The sequence below is a fragment of the Odocoileus virginianus genome, chromosome 8 (assembly GCF_023699985.2).
Source record: "Odocoileus virginianus isolate 20LAN1187 ecotype Illinois chromosome 8, Ovbor_1.2, whole genome shotgun sequence".
Lineage (NCBI taxonomy): Eukaryota > Metazoa > Chordata > Mammalia > Artiodactyla > Cervidae > Odocoileus > Odocoileus virginianus.
The window spans coordinates 6,909,261-6,933,196 of record NC_069681.1 but is presented as its reverse complement, the minus strand read 5'-3'; the positions used below and the strand labels follow the sequence as shown (position 1 = coordinate 6,933,196).

The 23,936-nt window shown below is 36.9% G+C and overlaps 1 long non-coding RNA gene across 1 annotated transcript; it reads right to left on the bottom strand.

Annotated features, from left to right (window-relative positions):
• Window positions 1-734: 734 nt before the first annotated feature.
• On the bottom strand, window positions 735-22,262 carry LOC110135873 (uncharacterized). The gene is made up of 3 exons (XR_002313476.2): window positions 21,581-22,262; window positions 20,511-20,566; window positions 735-876 (listed from the first exon to the last, which is right to left on the bottom strand). It is a non-coding gene; the product is annotated as an uncharacterized lncRNA (long non-coding RNA).
• Window positions 22,263-23,936: the final 1,674 nt, after the last annotated feature.

Below are 23,936 nucleotides of genomic sequence, written 5' to 3'. Positions count from 1 at the left end.
AGAATGGGGAATAAATTATACTCATTTAAGTGATGGTTTCTTTAGAAACTTAGTTTTCATTGATGTTGACCATCTTCCTGTTTGGTCTTGACAATTAGTTCTGACATCTTGTGTCTTTACATAACATTTTCTGTACCTTCTCATCCTTGTTTTGTGTTCAGAGGCAGAGGAAATAAGAGCAGCAATCTATAAAATTGTGTAATAAGAAGACCTTAAGCTGAGTATTTGCTAGTTGCATTTATTGACATATACAATAGAAAGCTATTTTAAAGTGTGTTTCTCCCTATACCCATCAGATAACTCCTGAAGAATCAGAGATTATGCATAAAGGGGAAAAAAAGCCTTATTGGAGATTAAAAATAAGGTATCATCTTTTTTTTTCCAATTCCAGTTATCTAAAGGTGTTCCTCTTCAGAAATGGTCTTCTCATAAGGAGATATAATAACTAAATGGATCAATAATACATTAAGGAATAAGAGACCATCTAAAAAGCCTAATTTTAAGTAAGTATTGTAATGGATTTATACTCACTAAATGGGAACTGATCCCCAATAAATGCTGATAATTTTACCTTCTCTTTCCATAACTTTGGGTGTAATCCCACGGCATAGCACAGAAAATGTATCCTCAATTCTTTCTTTTTTACTACTTTATTTTTGGAAAGCAGCTTTAGGTTTACAGCAAAAGTCATAGAAGGTATAAATAATTCCCACATATCCCTTACTCACACACATTTAAAGCCTCTTCTGTTATCAGCATCTTCCACCAGAGTGGTACATTTGATAAAATCAGTAAATCCACACAGACTCATGATTATCATCCAGAGTCCACAGCTTATGTTAGGGATCACTCTTGGCTATTTTACATTCTGTAGGTCTAAACAAACAGAGTGACGTGAATCCACCATTATAGTATTACACAAAATATTTTTTTAATCTCTCTGCTTATTGCTCCTTTCAACCCTCACCCCAACCCTGTGAATCATTTATCTTTATTCTGTCTCCATAATTTTACTTTTACAAGATTTAGTTGAAATATCATTGGAATCATATATAGCAAGACTTTTCAGATTGTTTTATTTCACTTGAAATATGGATTTAAGATTCTTCCATCCTTTACATGGCTTGATATTTTATTTATTTTTATTAATAGTGCTATATCTATTCTCTGCGTGTACCACTGTTCATCCTTTCACTTACTGGGCATTCACCTACAGGCAAATCTTGGTTTCTTCCAAGTTTTGGCAATTATAAATAAAGCAGCAATAAAAAAACATGTGCAGGTTTTTGTGTGGACATAAAGTTTCATGCCCTTTGGGTGAATACCAAGGAGCTTAATTGCTAAATTATATAATAAGGGATTATCTAATTTGGTAGGAAATCACCAAGCTTTCTGCCAAAGTGGATGTACCATTTTGCATTCCCATCAACAATGAATGGATTTACAGTTCTTATAGATAGTAAATTGTGATCTTGGAAAGAAGAATCTCAAGCTTAAGTTTGGCAAACATATATTCCCCTCTTTAGTTATGACTTATTCTATTAAGCCCCCAGTATGATTCATAATAGGGCTTCCTTGGTGGCTCAGATGGTAAAGAATCTGCCTGCAATACAGAAGACCTGGGTTTGATCCCTGGATCAGGAAGATTCCTGAAGTAAGAAATGAGAATTCACGCCAGTATTCTTGCCTGGAGAATTCCATGAACAAAGGAGCCTGGCAGGCTACAGATTATGGGGTCACAAAGAGTCGGACAGGACTGACAGACTAACACTTTCACTTTTCACATGAGCCATAACAGAATAAAACATACTTAAAATTAAATTACAGGCATTTTGGCAGTAAAATATATTTTTTCCTGGAATACTTGCTTTAGTATATTTAGTAATCACTATACACATAACTATTAGTGTCAGCCATAATAATCAGAAACTATTTAGGTAAAAAGGAAAGCTATAAAATAATGTTTGTATAGTTATCCAGTTTGTGCAGAAATAACAAATACATGTAAATCCATATAAAAATAAAGACATGTAACAAGATATTAATCAATTGAATTTTCTTTAGGATTAGCCTGAGCTGACCAAATTTCACATTCATTATATCCCCACCTTGTGTGAAATATTTATAAGAATACACTATATTATTGTGAAAAAAATGAAGTTATGTGAAAAATGAGAAAAGTGACTTTATAATAAGAACATTTTTTGTTGATTTACCCCTTCATAATTTCATTAACCAATACCATATTTTCCTAAAATTTTGTATCAACATAAAAATAACATGACTCGTGTGTGTGTGTGTGTGTGTGTGTGTGTGTTAATTGCTCAGTCATATCTGACTCTGAAACCCCATGAACTGTAGCCTGCCAAAATGAAAGTTGCTTAGTCCTGTCCGACTCTTTGTGACCCCATGTACTATACAGTCCATGGAATTCTCCAGGCCAGAATACTGGAGCGGGTAGTGATCCCCTTCTCCAAATGACCTTCCCCACCCAGGGATTGAACCCAGGTCTTCTGCACTGCAGGAAGATTCTTTACCAGTTGAGCCACCAGGGGAGCCTCAAGTTAAATTTGTATGACATGTCTCAAAACAAAATGTGTGATTTAGTTTTTAAGCAAAGCTGTAATTTTTGTTGAACACGTCTTTATTACTTTAATAGTACATTTGTTAACTTGGATTTAAAAAGCATACACAAAGACATATGCACCCATATTGAAATAGCTAAACTCATATTTTGAACAAGTGTGACTATCTTTTATGAATTGATATCTTTGACAAAAATGTTTTGAGAAATTTTTCCCAAGTCTTCTATTAATCATGCAATCTTATACATTCTCATAGGATAAAATATGAGTAAAATGTTTATTTTACAACTGAGTACTGATTTTCAATCTTTTATTTATAGTTGCTCTTTTTTGAAATGAAATCATAAAAGTTATTTGCTATAAAAATAAAATAGGATGTATTGGTAAAACAGTAACCAAGTAGCCAACTTAATTTTACCATATTCCAGAATGCCCTGTATCAAAGCAGTACGTACAATAATTATTGATTTCCAAATAAAAGACAAAATTAGAAGTTGTCACTTAAATGCATATGAAATAGAGAAATCCCTAAATATTAAAAAAAAAAAAAAGGTTAAAGATAGTTTCCTAAAGTGTAAAAAGTTAGCAAATATATGATTTGTCCTATCTGGGAGAATTTGTCATCTGGATAAAATACTCATAAATTTGTTTGACTCTCTAATAGCAAGGATCAAAGCATAAAATCCAAGAAAGCCAATAAGATAAATCAGCAGATATTACCAGAAGAATAAAAAAGAGTTGGTTGTTTTAGAATTGTAATTTAGATTTGACTCTGATCTGTATTTTTGCTACTCTGAAATTAAATATGGAAATGCTATAACAAATTAAATATAAAAGATTGCTACAAGAAATGCTGGATTGTGTGACCCCTATTTTTGTTACATAGAGAGGTTCATAACTCAGAGTCTCATTTATAAAATGTCTCCTTTCTAGTGACAGGAAATGGAAAAGGATACACAAAGAACTAAAACCCTATTTCTATTCCTGTCCCTACATTATTATCTTGGAAATATCTTCTTTTTGTTTTTCTTTTTTTTTCTAACTCTGGCTGTAATAATATTTATTATGGATGATTATATGCAGGTTAACCAGAATTACTAGTGAAAACTAGTTTCAAATTTCTAAGAGTGACACTGACCAGGGTAGAAAATGTATGGAATGATTATTCAAGGCATTCCAAAGATTGTTTAATAATTTATCCCATAAAATAAACTTAGGTGTGCCTCATGCTAATATATATATATTTTTCTTTCTTACTCACTAATGATAATCTCCCTATACCTCTCAGCAATACTTTAAGGAGAATATGGAATTTTCCTGGAAATTTATTTCCAAACATACAATTTTTTTTTAAAAACAAGTATCTTCACTATCCAGATAAAATTATATCTTGTTACCTTATTGCTGCTTACATCAAAGTTTAAGAACTTTTACCATTAATAGTACTTCATATTAATGATTTTATGTTAAATTAAATACACCTTAAATATCTAAGGTATATGAGCTTCCCTCATAGCTCAGTTGGTAAAGAATCTGCCTGCAATGCAAGAGACCCTGGTTTGATTCCTGAGTTGGAGAGATCCTCTGAAGAAGGGATAGGCTACCAATTCCATTATTGTTGGGCTTCCCTTGTGGCTTAGCTGGTAAAGAATTCACCTGCAATGTGAGAGACCTGGGTTCAATCCCTGGGTTGGGAAGCTTCCCTGGAGAAGGGAAAAGCTACCCACTCCAGTATTCTGGCCTGGAGAATTCCATAGAATATAGTCTGTGGGGTCCCAAAGAGTGGAACACGACTGAGCGACTTTCACTTTCACTTAAATATATAAAATTCTAACATTTCACAAATACATATAAAGTAGTATCTTTCATTCATAATTACATGCTGTAGAAGTATAAAAAGTATCAAATTATGCAAATTATTTCATGGTAGCTATAAACTGAAAATTAAGATGAAATAAATGTTGATTGCTATAATGTATAATAAACCTAATCATTCTTCTTAAATATAGCAATAGTAAAAAATAAATTCCCTAAAATAGGAAGAATTCAGAGTTCTGATTTTTTTAAAAAAGAGAATCTTACCTGAAAACTATCCAGATTTGAATAATATAAACAATAATATTTAATAATATATTAGCGGTCAATGCTGCTGCTAAGTCACGTCAGTCATGTCCGACTCTGTGCGACCCCATAGACGGCAGCCCACCAGGCTCCCCCATCCCTGGGATTCTCCAGGCAAGAACACTGGAAGGACTACTAATTTCTGTTTATTTCTCCTTAGGCAAACTCTTAACATCTCTTTTGAATTTTGTTTTGAATGTCACTGTATACCATAATTTGGCAAGTGTGTTTACCTCTTAATGCTTTTCTGAGCTTTAAATATTTCAATATTGATTGCCTATTTTTCACATGTATTTGTGTATCTAATTCAATCCTAGCACAAACAACTTGATCTCTTCATCCTTAAGAAACCAACTACTTAAGATAGAATTAAATTTTATTTTTCTTTCATATTTCATACTTGATTTACCACCAAATAGTATCCATTCTAGTAGTGATGGAAAACCATTGTCTTTCTGCAAACTATATCGCCATAAAACCAAGAGACCACCATAATCTTCTTTCAAGAGTCTATTATATCATAATTGTACATGATAAAATATATAATAATTCTAAGATATATCACATTTTAAGTGAAATATATTGCCTAGCATATGATTACTTAGGACATATATTTCATTAATACTTATTGCAAATAATCTCCTTGATATTACTAGAATTGAAAAACTATGATGAAAATAAGATTAAAAAGAGAGAAAAACACAAATTGGCCTCAGAGTTTTCTCATTTCATGAAAACTGAGTATGTGCCCTTTAGTGAATGAAGTAATAAAATCACAAGAGAGAATGATGTGCCAGGTTTTATTGTTTGTTTGTTTGTCTGCTTTTCCCCTTTGCTTTTTCTATCTTATTTTGGCCTGGAGCTTTATTTTCTCTGCTTAAGAAGAACTATTGATGCAAGAAGACTAAAGGGGTTCCAGGGAACCCAGGAGAATCAACAAGGACCAAACTGCTTAGAGCTCAAGACTAGAATTTCAAGTGAAAATTGGTCCGGTGAAAATCACCAAGTAGGAATCAAGTGAGGATTTCACAGTAAATTTCTCTGAGAATGTAAGGTGTGGATTTTTCATTCAACCACTTCTGGTTGACATTTGTAGAACTTCTGAGAACAAAATCACCATGTAAGACAGAAAGAAACTAACAACCTTACTGAATCATGACTAGATGTACATAGCTGAAACTTTTGAAAAACGTGTTTCATTATCAAGAACCAAAATGTTTATATCTTAAATATCTGAATGAATGAATGGGTGTTAGTCATTCAGTCATGTCCTACTTTTTGTGATCCAATGGACTAGCCTGCCATGTTCCTCTGTCCATGGAATTCTCCAGACAAGAATACTGGAGTGAGTAGCTGTTCCCTTCTACAGAAGATCCTCCTAACCCAGGGATTGAACACAGGTTTCCTGTATTGTAGGAAACCATTTGAGCTGCCAAGGAAGCCCCTTAAATATCTACTGCAGTACTAATCTTATTTTAACTTTGAAATTGGTTAAAAAAGAATCTCAGCACCATCAAAAGAGTCTGTTGGATTTCTAGCAATCCTCCACATAGTACACTTGTTTCACAGTACCTTTGCAGACATCATTTGAAATTTCCATCGTTTTTTTTTTCTCTCACTTCTTCAGGCTACTTATAGAAGCCTCAAAGTTTCCATGCTTTTATGCAAGCCACCCCAGTGTTCAGGACTTTGGTTGTAACCAGGAAATCACATGAAGTTAACCAGGATACATGTCTATAGTCTGAGGATCCAAAAGAATCTAAATTGCACTGCCTGAAGTATGCAACATGGCCTCTTTTCTTTGGGTCAGAAGCAGTTATCCCTCTGTTCAGACTATCAAAGTATCTCCCTATCACTTTCAACAGGGGTGATGGATTTACAGCTGAGCTATTTAAATCCTAAAAGATGATGCTCTTAAAGTGCTAGACTCAATATGCCAACAAACTTGGAAAATTCAGCAGTGGCATCAGGGCTGGAAAAGGTCAGTTTTCATTCAAGTCCTAAAGAAGGGCAATGGTAAAGAACATTCAAACTACCATACAATTGTGCTCATTTCATATGCTAGCTAGGTAATGCTCAAAATGGTTTAAAGTAGGCTTCAACAGCATATAAACAAAGAACTTCCCCATGTACATGCTGGATTACAAAAGACAGAGGAAAAGTGAAAGTGAAAGTTGCTCAGTCTTGTCTAACTCTTTGCAACCCCATGGACTGTATAGTCCATCGAATTCTCCAGGCCAGAATACTGGAATGGGTAGCCATTCCCTTCTTCAGGGGATCTTCCCAACCCAGTGACCACACCCATGTCTCCTGCATTGTGAGTGGATTCTTTACCAGCTGAGCCACAAGAGGGACCAGAGATTAAACTGCCAACACCTTGTGGATCATAGAAAAAGCAACAGCATTCCAGAAAAAAAAAAAAAAAATCTACTTCTGCTTCACTGACTGTGTGGATCACAGCAAACTGTGGAAAATTCTTAAAGGGATGGCAATACCAGACCACCTTATGCTTCCAGAGAAACCTGTATGCAGGTGAAGAAGCAATGGTTAGAACCAGACATGTAACAAAAGACTAGTTCAAAATTGGGAAAGGAGTATAATGAGGATATATTTTGTCACTCTTCTTATTTAACTTCTATGCAGAGTACATCATGTGGAATGCCAGGCTGGATGAATCACAAGCTGGAATCAAGATTGATGGGAGAAATTTCAATAGCCTCACATATGCAGATGATGCTGAGAGGGTAACAGGCAGGAAGGCCAGGGGTCTCCAAATGGAGAAAAGAGGCTGCAGGTGCCAGACATTTTTATCTCTCTTAAGTGGCAGGAAGAAACAAACCAGCGATATGTCTTTCCTTCTCTATACAAATTTAAAAGGAGGTTTCTCTCAACATGCTGTGTGGCCATGACACCTGGTCTCACCTGAAGCTAACTACTCTCAAACCTTCAGTTAACCAATACATTTCTTTTTCGTATGGAAATGTTGTCTTAAGCTATGTTAATGAACCCCAGACTCTATCTTCAAGTTGGTTCCCCCAAACGGCCTAACTTACTTACTCAGGTATTGTTCCCCTAAACTATGTAAAATGAAACTATTTGTTGGTATTCTGCCCTTCTCAATCGTTTTATGGCCAGGGATGAATTATCTGGTGTCATTCTAAATTTTATGACATTCTTTCTTTTCATTAACAGACTGCGAGTGACTATATAACTTACAGCTGAAGACTAGGAGGGGGGTACTCTTTTGCCCCCTTCTGATACCTATGTCAGAAGCTGTCTCTATCTCCTTTATACTTTAACAAAACTTTATTACACAAAAGCTCTGAGCGATCCAGCCTTGTCTCTGGCCCTGGATTGAATTTGTCTCCTACGGAGGCCAAGAATCCCGCATCTAATCGTTCAGCAACAACCTTTCAATATCACTATAAGGAAACCATGATAAAGCTGAAACTCCAATACTTTGACGACCTGATGTGAAGAACTGACTCATTTGAAAAGACCCTGGTGCTGGGAAATATTAAAGGTGGGGGGAAAAGGGGACAACAGAGGATGAGATGGTTGGATGGCATCACTGACTCAATGGACATGAGTTTGAGTAAACTCAGGGAGTTGGTGATGGACAGGGAGGTCTGATGTGCTGCAGTCCATGGGGTTGCAAAGAGTCGGACATGACTGAGTGACTGAACTGAACTGAACCACTATAATGGCAGAAATGAACAGGAACTTTGAACCTCTTGATAAAGGTGAAAGACGAGAGTGAAAAAGCTGGCCTAAAACTCAACATTCAAAAAACTAAGATCATAGTATCTGATGCCATCACTTCATGACAAATAGATCGGGTAAAAGTGGAAACAGTGACATATTTTATTTTGTTGGACTCCAAAATCACTAAATGGTAACTGGAGCCATGAAATTAAAAGATGCTTTCTCCTTGGAAGCAAACCTATGACAAACCTAGACAGTGTATTAAAAAGCAGAGACAGCACTTTGCCAACCAAGGCCCTTATAGTCAAAACTATGGTTTTTCCAGTAGCCATGTTAACATGTGAGAGTTGGACCTTAAAGAAGGCTGAGTGACAAAGAATTGACACCTTTGGTTGATGGTGCTGAAGAAAACTCATCTGTTCCATGGACCACAGAGAGATCAAACCATTCAATCCTAATAAAAATCAATCCTGAATATTCACTGGAAGGACTGATGCTGAAGCTGAAACTCCAATACTTTGGCCACCTGATGTGAAGAGCCAACTCACTGGAATGACCCTGATGGTGGGAAACTGACACTTGCTTTATTTCACTTTGCTGTTTTTGACATTCCAGTCGACATTAATTGTCCATGCATGTCCTTTGTGTGGAGCAATCCAAGATTAACATCTAAGTTCTTTGGAGAACATGGAGAAATTCTATCTATGTAGACCTAATTTGACCTAGTCCTTTTATAGGAATCCTCTGAATTTCTGCCTTCAGGCATCCACAGTTCATGCTGTTTGTGTTCATGATTTGCCCACAGTCCTCTTGGGAGAAATAGCAACAGCTCAAGTTCTACTTATTTCTGGGGTATATACTTGCCCTGTTGAAATATCTACTTCTTCTGCCCTAGAAACACATTGTGGACTGTTGGCTTTCCTATTGTTTTTATCCCTGCCCTATATCTCTTAAATTCCTTATTCTGCTTCTCAGAGATGAGCAAGAGAATGTTGGCATTTTTAAAGTTTATTTTTAAAAGATACTTTTATGGATTAACTTTATTCAAAGAGAATGCAGAGATATTGCAGCATGCATAAATTTCCCCAGTATTAATCCCTGATGCTGGGAGGGATTGGGGGCAGGAGGAGAAGGGGACGACAGAGGATGAGATGCCTGGATGGCATCACCGACTCGATGGACCTAAGTTTGAGTAAACTCGGGGAGTTGGTGATGGACAGGGAGGCCTGGTATGCTGCGATTCATGGGGTTGCACAAAGAGTCGGACATGACTGAGCGACTGAACTGAATGGAACTGAATCCCTGTATGAGGGCTTTGTTTGTTTGTTTGTTTTAATTTATTATGAAGAAAAGAATCTACTTATGGTGCATGCATGCTAATTTGCTTCATTTGGGCCCAACTCTTTGCGACCCTATGGATTGTAGTCCATCCAGCTCCTCTATCCATGGGGATTCTCCAGGAAAGAATACTGGGTTGGGTTGCCATGCCCTCCTCTAGGGCATCTTCCCAAACCGGGGATCGAACCCAGGTCTCTGATAAATCTCCTGCATTGGCAGGTAGGTCCTTTAACACTATCACCACCAGGGAAGCCCATTTTTTTTTTTAATTTACTATAAAGAAACGAATCTGTTTATAGTATTAGCCACTTATTTTTGCCGAGAGTTCTTTGCTCTTCTGCCTGCTCCACAATCTTTTTTTCCACCTAAAGATGTGCTCTTCCATTTCCTAAATTAAGGTCTGGACAGAGGGATCAGGTGGTTTAACAGCTTCATTCTTGTGACAAGCTGAAGCATTTCACTTGGGTGTTTTGATCCGAGAGTAACCTTCATAATAAGCATGTTTTAAAGTTGAGTGATACAATCGTGGGCAGGATGACAAACTGCACAATGTTGTGGATTTCAGCAGAAAGTCTTAATGGTGTCTTATTATTAGTACATTTCCAGAAGTCCTCCACTAGATCTCCCAGCTCCCTTCTGAGAAGATACGGGTTTTCTAGATTACAGCATGCCATGTAGGGGGCTGGGGAGGGTCATCCCATGGAGCTGAGAAACCTAAAGTCTGTCATGGTTGTTTTGTTGCTAAGCCATGTCTGACTCTTTTGTGACACAATAGACCATAGCCTGTCAAGGTCCTTCTGTCCATAGGATTCTCCAGGCAAGAATACTGGAGTGGGCTGCTATTACTTTCTCCAGGGGATCTTCCTGACCCAGGGACTGAACTTGAGTCTCCTGCATTGACAGGTGGATTCTCTACCACAGAGTCCCCAGGAAAGCCCAGACTATAGGTATCCACTACAAAAACTCAATAGAAATGTATTTGGGCTCCAAGACAGAAAATTTCTTTCCCCTTTGAGCTTCACCAGTGAACAGTTAAGCAAACGCAATTGAAGACCATTGTTTCTTTCCTGGAGCACAGGTTTAGGGGTCATACTCTCAATCTCTTGCTCATCAGTTCTTGGCTCTTCTACCTTTGGATTCGCCCATCTTGGGTGGCTCCAAGGAGGCCTACCCATTTGCCACTCTAAGCTTCTTTATGTTCTTTCTATGCATGCTCACACATCTGAGCAATTTCATTGTGAATGAAATGTTTTGGCTTATTCTAAGGCAAAGCCTAAGCATCAGCTGCAAGTGCTTTGGGAACAAAGGTAATAACTGGAGCAGTATTTTCACTTACATTTCACATATTTCATTAAAAAAAAAAAAACTGCTTTAGTTGCCTGGGTTTCAGTGAAAGAGTCAAGCACTTGTGATGTTCTGAGTCAAGCACACCAGATTTTTCTTTATTCTTTCAGCTATGATATCCAGGGGACTAGGAATAGGATATGGGAGCCATTGACTACAAATGACACTGATTTGAACTTATAAATCGGAATGCCACACTTCCTGGGCTCCAATTTTTAACCCTATAGGAGTCACTATTTCATCAATTTTTTCTTTGTTATTTTTTAAAGCAGTATAATCAAATTCCTTATGTTTTCCAGAATCAAGGCTTCAAGTAAAGGTTTTCTTTAAACCTTTTATAAAGGTTTGTTTCCATTTGCCTAAAATCCAGGTGATGAATAAACTTTCAATCTCTCCTTTTGGAAAACATAAACATTCACACACATACATATGATGCTAATGGGAGAACAAACCATGCTCCTTCCCAAAGCTTGGACACCAGACCCTGAGCAATTTGACTATACTGCCTGTGAACTTGTATCTCCCTCACTTCCACACTGCCCCTGGCTTTTTTCCTTCCTGGTATTTTTACAGAGCCTGGAAAATTTGATGATATGTCTTGCTCACTTCTTAGTCATAATGAAATCTGATTTTGATTGGCTGTCTATAAATGTGGGTTAGTTTTGGCATTTCTTTGGCTCCAATTCTGATTCAGCAGATTCTTTACAATTGGATTTACCTGGTGGCTCAGATTATAAAGAATCTGCCTGCAATGCAGGAGACCCAGGTTCGATCCCTGGGTCTGGAAGATCCCCTGTAGAAGGAAAGAGCAATCCACTCCACTATTCTTGCCTGGAGAATCTCATGGACAGAGGAGCCTGGGTAGCTACAGTCCAAGGGTCACACAAAATAAGACACAACTGAAGTGACTTAGTATGCCTGCATGCATAGATTACTGTATATATGATATAAATTATCTACATTGAAATTATATACCTATACTTTTAGGTATAGTTAATTTTTTCGATGTTGTTGGTTGCTGATTGATCAAGGTGGTGGTTGTTAAAGACTGGGTGGTTGTGACAATTTCTTAAAATAAGGAAACAATAAATTTTGCCTTGTTAATTGGCTTTGTCCTTTTTTGAATTATTTCTCTGTAACATGCAGTGTTGATAGCATATAACCCATGATAGAACTTTCCTTGAAAATTACAGTCTGTGCTCTCAAAGCCTGCTATTTACCATTACTAAGATGAGTAATAGTCTAAATCCTTTGTTGTGATTTCAACAATTTTCACACTGTCTTCACCAGGAGTAGATTCTGTCTCAAAAAATGAACATACTTTTCTTGCTTATTTATAAGAGGCAGCTCCTCATCCATTAAAGTTTTATCATGAGATTGTATTTAGAAATTTGGTCATATGTTCAGGTTCCACTTGCAATTATTTTGTGTGTATGTGTGCTTGCTTTGTCCTCCATATCTACAGTTATTTCCACCAACAAAATTCTAAACAGTTCAAAATAATCCATAAGGGTTGGAATCAACTTCTTCCAAATCCCTGTTAATGTTGATACTGTGACATCTTCTCATGAATGTTTTTAATGACACCGAGAATGGTGAATTGTCTCTATAAGGTTTTCAATTTACTTTGCCTGGATCCATCTGAAGAATCACTACCTATGCCACTTAAAGGCTTATGAAATTCATTTCTTAAATGATAAAACTTGAAAGGCTAATTACTCCTTAATCTGTAGGCTTCAGAATAGATGCTGAATTAGCAAGAATGAAAATAAAATCTCCTTGTACATCTCTATCAGAACTCTTTGATGACCAAGTACCCTGTCAATATATAGTAGCATTTTAGAGATTTTTTTTTCTTGAGCAGTAGCTTTCAATGGAGGGCTTAAAATACGTGATGAACCATGTTGTCAATAGATGTACTATTATCCAGGCTTTTTTATTCTGCTTATAGATCACAAGAAAGGTAGATTATTTAGTATAATTCTCAAGGACCCTAAGATTTTTGGAATGGTAATAAATGAGTAGTGATGCTAGTGGTAAAGAGTCTACCTTCAATGCCAGAGAAGACCTGGGTCTGATCCTTAGTTCGGGAAGATCCCCAGGAGTAGGACATCACAACTCACTCCAGTATTCTTGCCTGGAGAATCCCATGGACAGAGGAGCCTGGAAGGCTATGGTCCATGGGTCTGCAGAGAATCAAACACAGTTGAGCAACTAAGCACAAATAAATAGTGTTTTTAACTTAAAGTCACCAACTTCATTAGCAGTCAGGCTGTCCTTTGAAACTTTGAAGCTAGGCATTGCCTTATCCTCTCTAGCTATGAAAGTCCTAGATGGAGTCTTTTTCTAATATAAAGTAGTTTTATCTACACTGAAAATACATTGCTTAGTGTATTCATCTTAATTATCTTGGCTTGATTGAATAACTTGCTGATGCTTCTATATCAGCCCTTATTGCTTTACCTTGTACTGTTATGTTTGGAGATGGCTTTCCTTCAATCTCATGAACCAAACTCTTGCTAGCTTCAAACTTTTCATCTGCAATTTCCTCAGCTATCTCTTCCTTCATACAATTGAAGAGAGTTAGGATCTTGCTTTGTGTTGTCTTTGAGTTAAGGGGAATGTTGCATTTGGTTTAATCTATCCACATCACTAAAACTTTCTCCATATCTCCAAGAAGGCTGTTTTGCTTTCTTTTCATTCAAGTGTTCACTGGAGTAGTACTTTTATTTTTCCTTTGAGAAATTTTCCTTTGCAGTAAACACTTGGCTAACTGTTGGGTGCAAAAGGCTTAGCTTTTGGCTTATCTCGGTCTTCAACATGTCTTTACCACTAAGCTGAATCATTTATGGCTTTTTATTTAAAGTGAGAGATGGATGACTCTTCCTTTCACCTAGGGGCTATTGGAGGATTATTAATAGGTCAATTTCAACACTGCTGCATCTCAGGAAGAGGGAGGTCTCAGGAGAGAAAGAAAGATGAGGAATTACTGGTCAGTGGAGCAGATTGTCACACACATTTATTAAGTTCACTCTCTTATAGGTGTGATTCATGACATTCCAAAATAATTAGAATTACTGATTAGAATTACAGTAATAAAAAGATTACTGATCACCATAACAAATATAATAATGATAAAAAAGGTTGAACTATTGAGAGTTATCAAAGGTGACCAAGAGATATATGAGGAAATACTGTTAGAAAAATGGCACCTATAGACCTGGTCTATGTAGGGTTGCCACAAACCTTCAATTTGTATAAAATGCATTATCTGTGAACCTCAACAGCCTGAGGTACAATGAAAAAAGATATGACTACATATCAACTTATCACCTGACACTAATAATGCCTAGATCATATATTACCTTAAAGTAATAAGGCTTAAGATCTCTTAAGCACAGATATGAAATGGAATGATTACTCAGTTATATTTGAACCAAAAATACTGTGAATTTTGCAATTTAACTCAATATTCTGCAAAGCTTCATTATACTTGCAGGAATGAAATGATGATTATTTATATGAGTGGAGATGCTAATATTAACAATATTCAATTTTTTTCTCACAAAATTGAAATGTTACTGTAAAATAGGATGTTTCAATGAAATTTGATTAATGAATGGTTTTGTATACGGCAAAGTGTTTTATTTTCCTAGTATAAGAATCTGATATAAGCCATACATATATTTCACTGAATTATTCCCAGTGTAACTTTATACTTAAATATCTGAATAGATTATCTTGTGAGATGAGATGGTATATTCATGTATGATATTTTTTCATTCTGTTAAAATTATGATATTTGAAAAAAATTTAAAGTCATTTATTTACCTGTCTATAAGATATATTTCTTTGTAATCAGAAGCAAGATTTTATAGTGTAGTATAATTCTGAGTAACACTTTTAGCATTTCTAATTTCTTAATCTTATAAATATATCAATTTTATCATTATATTTAAGGTTCATAGACACAAATTAGAGATATAAGACCTTATTTTTCCTTCCTTTTTTCTTTTTTTTTTTTTTAATTTTGGACTAACAATCTTCAATACACTTTATCCATTCAGCTATTTTACATTGTACAGCAGTAATTTTTACCTGAGATAATCTCTTACTTATATATGAAACCTCTTTGAAAAGAATATCTTAATCATCACATTAAATTGTAGATTTTTATATATGATATATTAAGCAATGCTTCTCAAGGGAAGACTTTTGAGAGTCCCTTGGACTGCAAGGAGATCCAACCAGTCCATCCTAAAGGAGATCAGCCCTGGGTGTTCATTGGTAAGACTGATGAAGCTGAAACTCCAATACTTGGGCCACCTGATGGGAAGAGCTGACTCATTTGAAAAGACCCTGATGCTGGGAGGGGTTGGGGTCAGGAGGAGAAGGGGACGACAGAGGATAAGATGTTTGGATGGCATCACCGACTCAGTGGACATGGGTTTGGGTGGACTCCGGGAGTTGGTGATGGACGGGGAGGCCTGGCGTCCTGTGGTTCATGGGGTTGCAAAGAGTCAGACACGACTGAGCAACTGATCTGAACTGAACTGAAGTAATTCAAAAATTATCATCATATAGAGGGGAAAATTATAGTAAATATGATAAAAACAAAACAACAACAAAAAAACAAACACCTAAAGCAAATAACTTAGAAGCAAAGAATATAATCAACCAGTTAATGAACATTAATTAGGGAAATTTATATTTGCCAAATATTGTGGTAATATTTGCCACAATAAGGGAAGTCTGGAATAGCTTAATATCAAGCATTCATAGTATACCTGACTCTATTCTCACCTTTTCATATGTATCAGCTTATTTAAAATCCACAAAAATGTAATGAGGTAGATATTACTATCTTCCTTTTATAAATGAGGAAACTGAAATTCAAGATAATATGTAACTTGTTCATGTTTGTATGTAAGAAAAAAAAAGGAGAGATTCCCTCCCATTTCATCTTCATCCTGAATCATTGATCTATATTGTCCTTTCATGAGGTGTTCAAGTACATTTTATTCCTTGTTTGTTTCTATTAATTTTCAAATTGTCTCTTGGTAAGTGAAAAATGTATTATTCTCAAGTTTGAAGATATATAATTAGTTCATCCACAATTCAAGCCAAATCTATTGATCATTCAAACTCACAGAAAAAGCTCATGAACTTGGTAGAATATATATCAAAATAAACACATGCAATTGGGAAGAATTGTTTTCATGTCTATTACTACTTTGTTGAATTTACCTAACATTGCAATGTAATTGTTAGGGAAACAGTTATGCCTCAAACTGAAGCAAGAAAGTTTTATCAAACTGATACCAAATATCAGTTGATTATTTAACTTTATGTAATTCCATTTTTGTTGTTTCTTTGGGAACTCATAGCAAAACTATATCTTTTGCTATTATATTATAGTAAAAAGCAAACAAACAAAAAAACATTTATTTTTACTGTATTGAGATTGGGGTTCCCTGGTGGCTCAGACGGTAAAGAGTCTACAATGATGACAACTGTGACACAAGCAGCTTACAGCTTTATTTTCTTATTTATTCTCTTGGAAAAAGACTGCAGAACTTACTAAAGTGTATATAGCTTGTAATGCACTGGATCATTTCAATGTGAACCTGCAAGAAATGCTGCTGCCCAGTGGCCCTATGCTCTCAGTCCAGCAGTAGAATTGACTTAGGGCCTTTTATCGGCCCTTCTGCAATATTTCTTTCTCTTCCAATTACTCAAATTAAGTTAAGGTTCTTTAGATACATTTAGATACATTTCCATCCCAATTAGAAAGTAAATAAGTATAAAAAGATTTTTTTTTATTTTAGATTTCACAATCCCCTGTTTTAACTATATATAATGAAAATTATATTTTTGTTTTCTAATATGAACATAGAAAAGGGCAACTTTCAGATCTGGTTTCCTTGGTGTGTATGCCCAGAAGTGGGATTGCTGGGTCATATGGCAGTTCTATTTCCAGCTTTTTTAAGGAATCTCCACACTGTTTTCCATAGCGGCTGTACTAGTTTGCATTCCCACCAACAGTGCAAGAGGGTTCCCTTTTCTCCACACCCTCTCCAGCATTTATTGCTTGTAGACTTTTGGATAGCAGCCATCCTGACTGGCGTATAATGGTACCTCACTGTGGTTTTGATTTGCATTTCTCTGATAATGAGTGATGTTGAGCATCTTTTCATGTGTTTTTGTGCCATCTGTATGTCTTCCTTGGAGAAATGTCTGTTTAGTTCTTTGGCCCATTTTTTGATTGGGTCATTTATTTTTCTGAAATTGAGCTGTAGGAGTTGTTTGTATATTTTTGAGATTAGTCCTTTGTCTGTTTTGCTTTGTTTGCTATTAATTTCTCCCAATCTGAGGGCTGTCTTTTCACCTTGCTTATAGTTTTCCTTTGTTGTGCAAAAGCTTTTAAGTTTCATTAGGTCCCATTTGTTTGTTTTTGCTTTTATTTCCAATATTCTGGGAGGTGGGTCATAGAGGATCCTGCTGTGATTTATGTTGGAGAGGGTTTTGCCTATGTTCTCCTCTAGGAGTTTTATAGTTTCTGGTCTTACATTTATATCTTTAATCCATTTTGAGTTTATTTTTGTGTATGGTGTTAGAAAGTGTTCTAGTTTCATTCTTTTTTATTTATTTATTTTTTTTTTAGTTTCATTCTTTTACAGTGGTTGACCAGTTTTCCCAGCACCACTTGTTAAAGAGGTTGTCTTTTTTCCATTGTATATCCTTGCCTCCTTTGTCAAAGATAAGGTGTCCATAAGTTCGTGGACTTATCTCTGGGCTTTCTATTCTGTTCCATTGATCTATATTTCTGTCTTTGTGAGACACGTGCACCCCAATGTTCATCGCAGCACTGTTTATAACAGTCAGGACATGGAAGTAACCTAGATGCCCATTAGCAGACGAATGGATAAGGAAGCTGTGGTACATATACACCATGGAATATTACTCAGCCATTAAAAAGAATTCATTTGAATAAGTTCTAATGAGATGGATGAAACTGGAGCCTATTATACAGAGTGAAGTAAGCCAGAAAGACAAAGAACATTACAGCATACTAACACATATATATGGAATTTAGAAAGATGGTAATGATAACCCTATATGCAAAACAGAAAAAGAGACACAGATGTACAGAACAGAAATTTGGACTCTGTGGGAGAAGGCGAGGGTGGGAAGTTTCAAGAGAACAGCATCAAAACATGTATATTATCTATAGTGAAACAGATCACCAGCCCAGGTGGGATGCATGAGACAAGTGCTCGGGCCTGGTGCACTGGGCAGACTCAGAGGGATCGGGTGGAGAGGGAGGTGGGAGGGGGGATCGGGATGGGGAATACATGTAAATCCATGGCTGATTCATGTCAATATATTACACAGCCCACTACAATACTGTAAAATAATTAGCCTCCAAATAATAAAAATAAATGAAAAAAAATTAAAAATAAAATAAAAATTAAATGGAAAAAAAAAAAAGGTTAAACATTTACACAACTTCAAAAAAAAAAAAAAGAAAAGGGCAACTTTCAGCAGAAAAATAAAGCAGTGTACACACCAGACATGTTTGATTAAAAAGTAAAAATAAAAACTGAGTACAAAAAGATATGTTTCTAATCTGTTTGTGATACAAAGTCAGCATAAGCCAATAAAGCATATTGATCATGGTCTGTGAGGCTTTCTTATTTTTTTCTTTCTTTTAACTTTTGCTTTGTGAAATATTTTCTTAAATACTTAAAATGGCAATTGAAGCTATATATTTTGAAGCGTCATTTAAGAAAGAATTTTTGAAATTTAAGCTCTAAATGTGGTTAGTAGGGTGTATGTGACCAGAATAAAGACATTGGTGAACTTTTAGCTCATGATTAAGTTTTTACCTTCTTCCCTTAAATCTCACAATAAATTCTTTTCTTTTTTCATTTTTCTATAATAGTTTTTTTTTTCTCCTCTTGAGCTTGTTTCTGTAAACACCAATCACTTGAAATTGAATATCCAGAGATCAGACATTTTGAGAATATGTCCTACCTTACTAAATTATATTAGTATAGAACATTCTAAGGAATGTAAGTTTGTGACCAACCTAGACAGTATATTAAAAAGCAGCGACATCACTTTGTCAACAAAGGTCTGTCTAGTCAAAGCTATGGTTTTCTCCAGTAGTTGTGTATGGATGTGAGAGTTGGACTATAAAAGAAGCTGAACGCCGAAGAATTGATGCTTTTGAATGGTGGTGGTGGAGAAGACTCTTGAGAGTCCCTTGGACTGCAAGGAGATCCAACCAGTCCATCCTAAAGGAGATCAGTCCTGGGTGTTCATTGGAAGGACAGATGCTGAAGCTAAAACTCCAATACTTTGGCCACCTGAGGTGAAGAGCTGACTCATTTGAAAAGACCCTGACACTGGGAAACATTGAGGGCAGGAGGAGAAGTGGACAACAGAGGATGAAATGGTTGGATGGCATCACTGACTCAATGGACATTGGTTTGGGTGGACTCCAGGAGTTGGTGACAGACAGGGAGACCTGGCGTACTGAGGTTCATGGGGTCGCAAAGAGTTGGACATGACTGAGTGACTGAACTGAACTTTTCCATTCAAGGCAAATGTCATGACTAATTACCACTAACTACTAAAGTATTATTACAGGTGTATCTAAACTTTAAAAATTATGATTTAGTTGAAATTTTCTTGGTCTCTAAGATTGTTTCTAAAAGTCATATAAAACTAACTCACTTTCATGACAGATTTATTAAGGACAGGTGATATATTAAATCCTTGGAAGTTATATTTTACAGTAAAGGTAAATTAAAACCTTAAATGTGTTCCTGGATGAACCCAGTCTCAGCAAATAGCAATCAGGTACTGTTTAATTTTCCTATACTAGATAGATTCATCAAGACCCACTGAGTCTGATAATTTTCCTTATCCCCCGTATGTCTGACATTTGCTTCATTAGAATCAGGTCTCCTTACAATCATAAGGCAAACCACATTTTTACATTACAGATACAGGTGGTATTGCCATCTCAATATTTTAATCTGGAAAAATATATCTGCTGGTCTCTATAATGATATATTTGGGAAGTCAAATATCCTTAAAAGAAAAGTTTACTATAATAAAGACAGTCTAGTCTTTGCATACTTAAATAGTGAATAAAGTTTGGTGTGTATACACAAATTTAAGTTGTTTGTATGGTTCAGCTTAAAATTTATAGATTTACAAAAAATCAAGTACAGTAAATGAATTTTACCAAAAAATTATCTTGAGCATTACTGAGCCAATAGGGCATCAAAATAACACACTCATGACAAACAGATGATTTGCAGTCACAAAATTATGAAAGCAATTTAGGATGGGGTTAGGGGAAGGAGAGTTAATACACACTAGCAGTGGAAGTCTTCAAATTACCTTCTAAACAAGGCTGCTAATTGCTCCTTTCATCTCCTCTTGTGACCTTATGTTCCCTTAAAAAGAGAATCAATGGAGTATCACGGTTGTCAATTTGATGCAAGTTTTTGAGCCTACATAATGTATACTCTGGCTAAATTACATGCTGTTGCCATATATGGACTTTCCTGGTAACTCAGCTGGTAAAGAATCCACCTGCAATGCAGGAGACCGCGGTTTGATTCCTGGGTTGGGAAGATCCACTGCAGAAAGGATAGGCTACCCACTCAAGTATCCATGGACTTTCCTAGTGACTCAGATGGTAAAAACTCCACCTGAATTGTAGGAGACCTGGATTCGACCCTTGGGTTGGGAAGATCCCCTGGAAGAGGGCATGGCAACCCGCTCCAGTATTCCTGCCTAGAGAATCCCCATGGACAGAGGTGCCTGGCGGGCTACAGTCCATGGGGTCACAAAGAGTCAGACACGACTGAGAGACTCAGCACAGCACAGCACTACCACAAAGTAGCCTCAGCTGCCCCACCAGTCAGTCCCCCAGCACTTATAATTTCCTCCATATCCATCAATGTTCGAAACCTCCGTCACAATGCCCACCAGATTCTCTGCAGCTGCTTGCGGTTGCCTCCGCCACCCCCACTCCTGCTGGCGCAGCTGCTGCTGAAGCTGGAATTGATGGCAACACGACTATGTTGAAAACCTCTGGCACAAATCTGCCTCAGAATCTACTAATCTTACAATGTCCACGGCTGCTACCCTTGTAGAAGTGTGGATATGCCACCTTTTCAAACGATGGGGGTGCTTCTTGTTTAGCTTCCACAAAAAGATCCAACAAATCTTTGGTCATATTTATGATTCTTTGGTTAAAGAACAAGCCGTCAAGGCCAAGATTTCCTACCCATCCTGTACAGTCAAGGCGATGCATATTTTCTTTCAATATCATTCTTCTGGGGAGAAAGCAAATTAGCCAAGATGGCGAGTTCAGGCTGTCTTCCCCCATGTTTTGTAAATAATGACTATGTAACAGCTGAGAGCACGTTTAACACTGCGCGTGCCCATCACAAGGTACTCACTTGGTCACGAGCTACTTTATGCTGTCCAGATATACGGCCCCCACCTGAAAGTGGTGGCCTTTCTGCTGCATCACAGCTGTGTCTGCTGGGTCAGCCACAAGAGGAGAGAATACAGCATGTATACTGCTAACAGCTGCTGCGTCAACCAGATGAGGATGCTGTTCCGGCTGCTGCACCAGCCGGGAGAGAATAAATGTGTCTGCCGTTCCTACAGCTACTTGAGTCTTCTTCCGGCCTCTCAGCTCACACCTTGCACACCAGCGAGCAGTGCAAACAGTGTGAAGAGCCAGACAACTGGCGCAGTGAGGAGGATGAAGAGCGATACCATCCTGAATATCAAAATTGATAACTTGTTTCCCATTGAAAATGTCCAGTCCTCTCGCTGCTACTGCTCTGGCCACTAGAATTGGGCTTTTCCCTAAGAGGAAGTCATGAAGCTTTCTTCATCATCTCTTTAATATCATTCTCCCTGTGTCCTGGCTCAAGCATATCCTTCATGGTGTAAAAATTCCTCCAGGGAATCTGTACCCTTTTTGGGCTCCACAGACACTAAGATCAAGAAATTCTTTCCTGATGCATTTGCTTATCTGACTCTCTTGATGTGATGTTCTCAAAGGTCGCTTCCCTGGTGGCTCAGATGGTAAAGCGTCTGTCTGAAATGCAGGAGCCCCGGGTTCGATCCCTGAGTTGGGAAGATCTCCCAGAGAAGGAGATGGCAACCCACTCCAATATTCTTGCCTGGAGAATCCCACAGACGGAGGAGCCTGGTAGGCTACAGTCCATGGGGTTGCAAAGAGTCAGACAGGACTGAGAGACCTCACTTTCACTTTCTCAAAGGTAGAACCAACATTTATACAACCAAAAAGATGTATTCATGACTTCATCAATAAATCATGAGCAAGTACCTGTATTTCCTAAACATGTTTTGGTAAACTTCCTTCAATCAATGACATACTATCTTGTTGAAATATTCTATATATCTGAGCTTTATATTTCATATCAATATCAGATTCATTTTAGCCAATACCTGATATTTGTGGAACTTTAATATTTTCTCTTTCCTTCATGTCTGCCATGCCTCAAGGAGTAGCTAACATGTCCCATCCACATTCTAAGTATCAAACCTGATAACCACTATCAGAATCACCATAATTGATGTAAGGACTATCTTCAGACCATTATGAAAAATTTCCGGCTTCCTTATAGATTGGTACTGCCAAATTGCTCTTGTTGGTGCTAATACCAAAGAGACTGGATGTTGTTGGCAGAGACCATACTTTGCATTTTCCTTCCTGGCCCTCAAAAACTCTCCTTGACCATCTGAATAAATCTGATTCAAGATCAGCAAGATAAATGCTGCGAGTTTTAGAAATGTTGTTTGAGTAGAAGACATCAAGAGCTTTCTTCTTCTTCTTCTAATTCTCTTTTGTAAAATGAACAGCAGTTTTGCAATGGAGCCAAGTGAGTATAACAACAAATAAGATTGATGTTTCCTATGGTAATTTCTCCCATTTCAACATCAACAAAATTTTCAACGTGTGGGAGACTTCTGCCTCAATTGAAAGGTCATATTTCTGTTAATCCATGTTATATTTAGAAAAAAAAAAAAAGGTTCCTATTAAAAGTATTAACTTGGTGGAAATGGTTTTAACCAAACATCCCCATCTATTTGTCACTCCAGTGATTGTTTCCACCTTATTCAAATTTTTCAAAGCCACACCTGTCACCATGGCAACCAGTTTTGTCATAGACACCCCCTTCCTTATCATCAAACCTTCCCTTTTGTCACTTCACAATCACTGAAGGATCTAGACTTCCCTCTTGAATACTGTGAGACTCAAAATGCTGCCTGTGTCCTTATCTTTACTAGAACTCCACCCTGAATTGTCTTTATAGTGCATAGGAACCTTGTTAGGCTCATGTTAGATCCATGAATCAAGGTAAATTTTGAGTGGGCAAACAGGAAGTGACAAGAGTGATCATTGACATTTTAAGAATCAGTGAACTAAAATGGAATGGAATGGGTGAATTTAATTTAGATGACCGTTACATCTACTACTGTGGGCAAGAATCCCTTAGGAGAAATGGAGGAACCCTCATCGTCAACAAAAGAGTCCGAAATTCAGTACTTGGATGCAATCTCATAAACGACAGAATGATCTCTGTTCATTTACAAGGCAAGCCATTTGACAGCACAGTAATCCGAGTCTATGCCCCAACCAGTCATGCTGAAGAAGCTGAAGTCGAACGGTTCTATGAAGACCTACAACACCTTCTAGAACTAACACTAGTGATCTTGGAGCCCAAGAAAATAAAGTATCTCATTGTTTTCCCATCTATTTGCCAGGAAGTGATT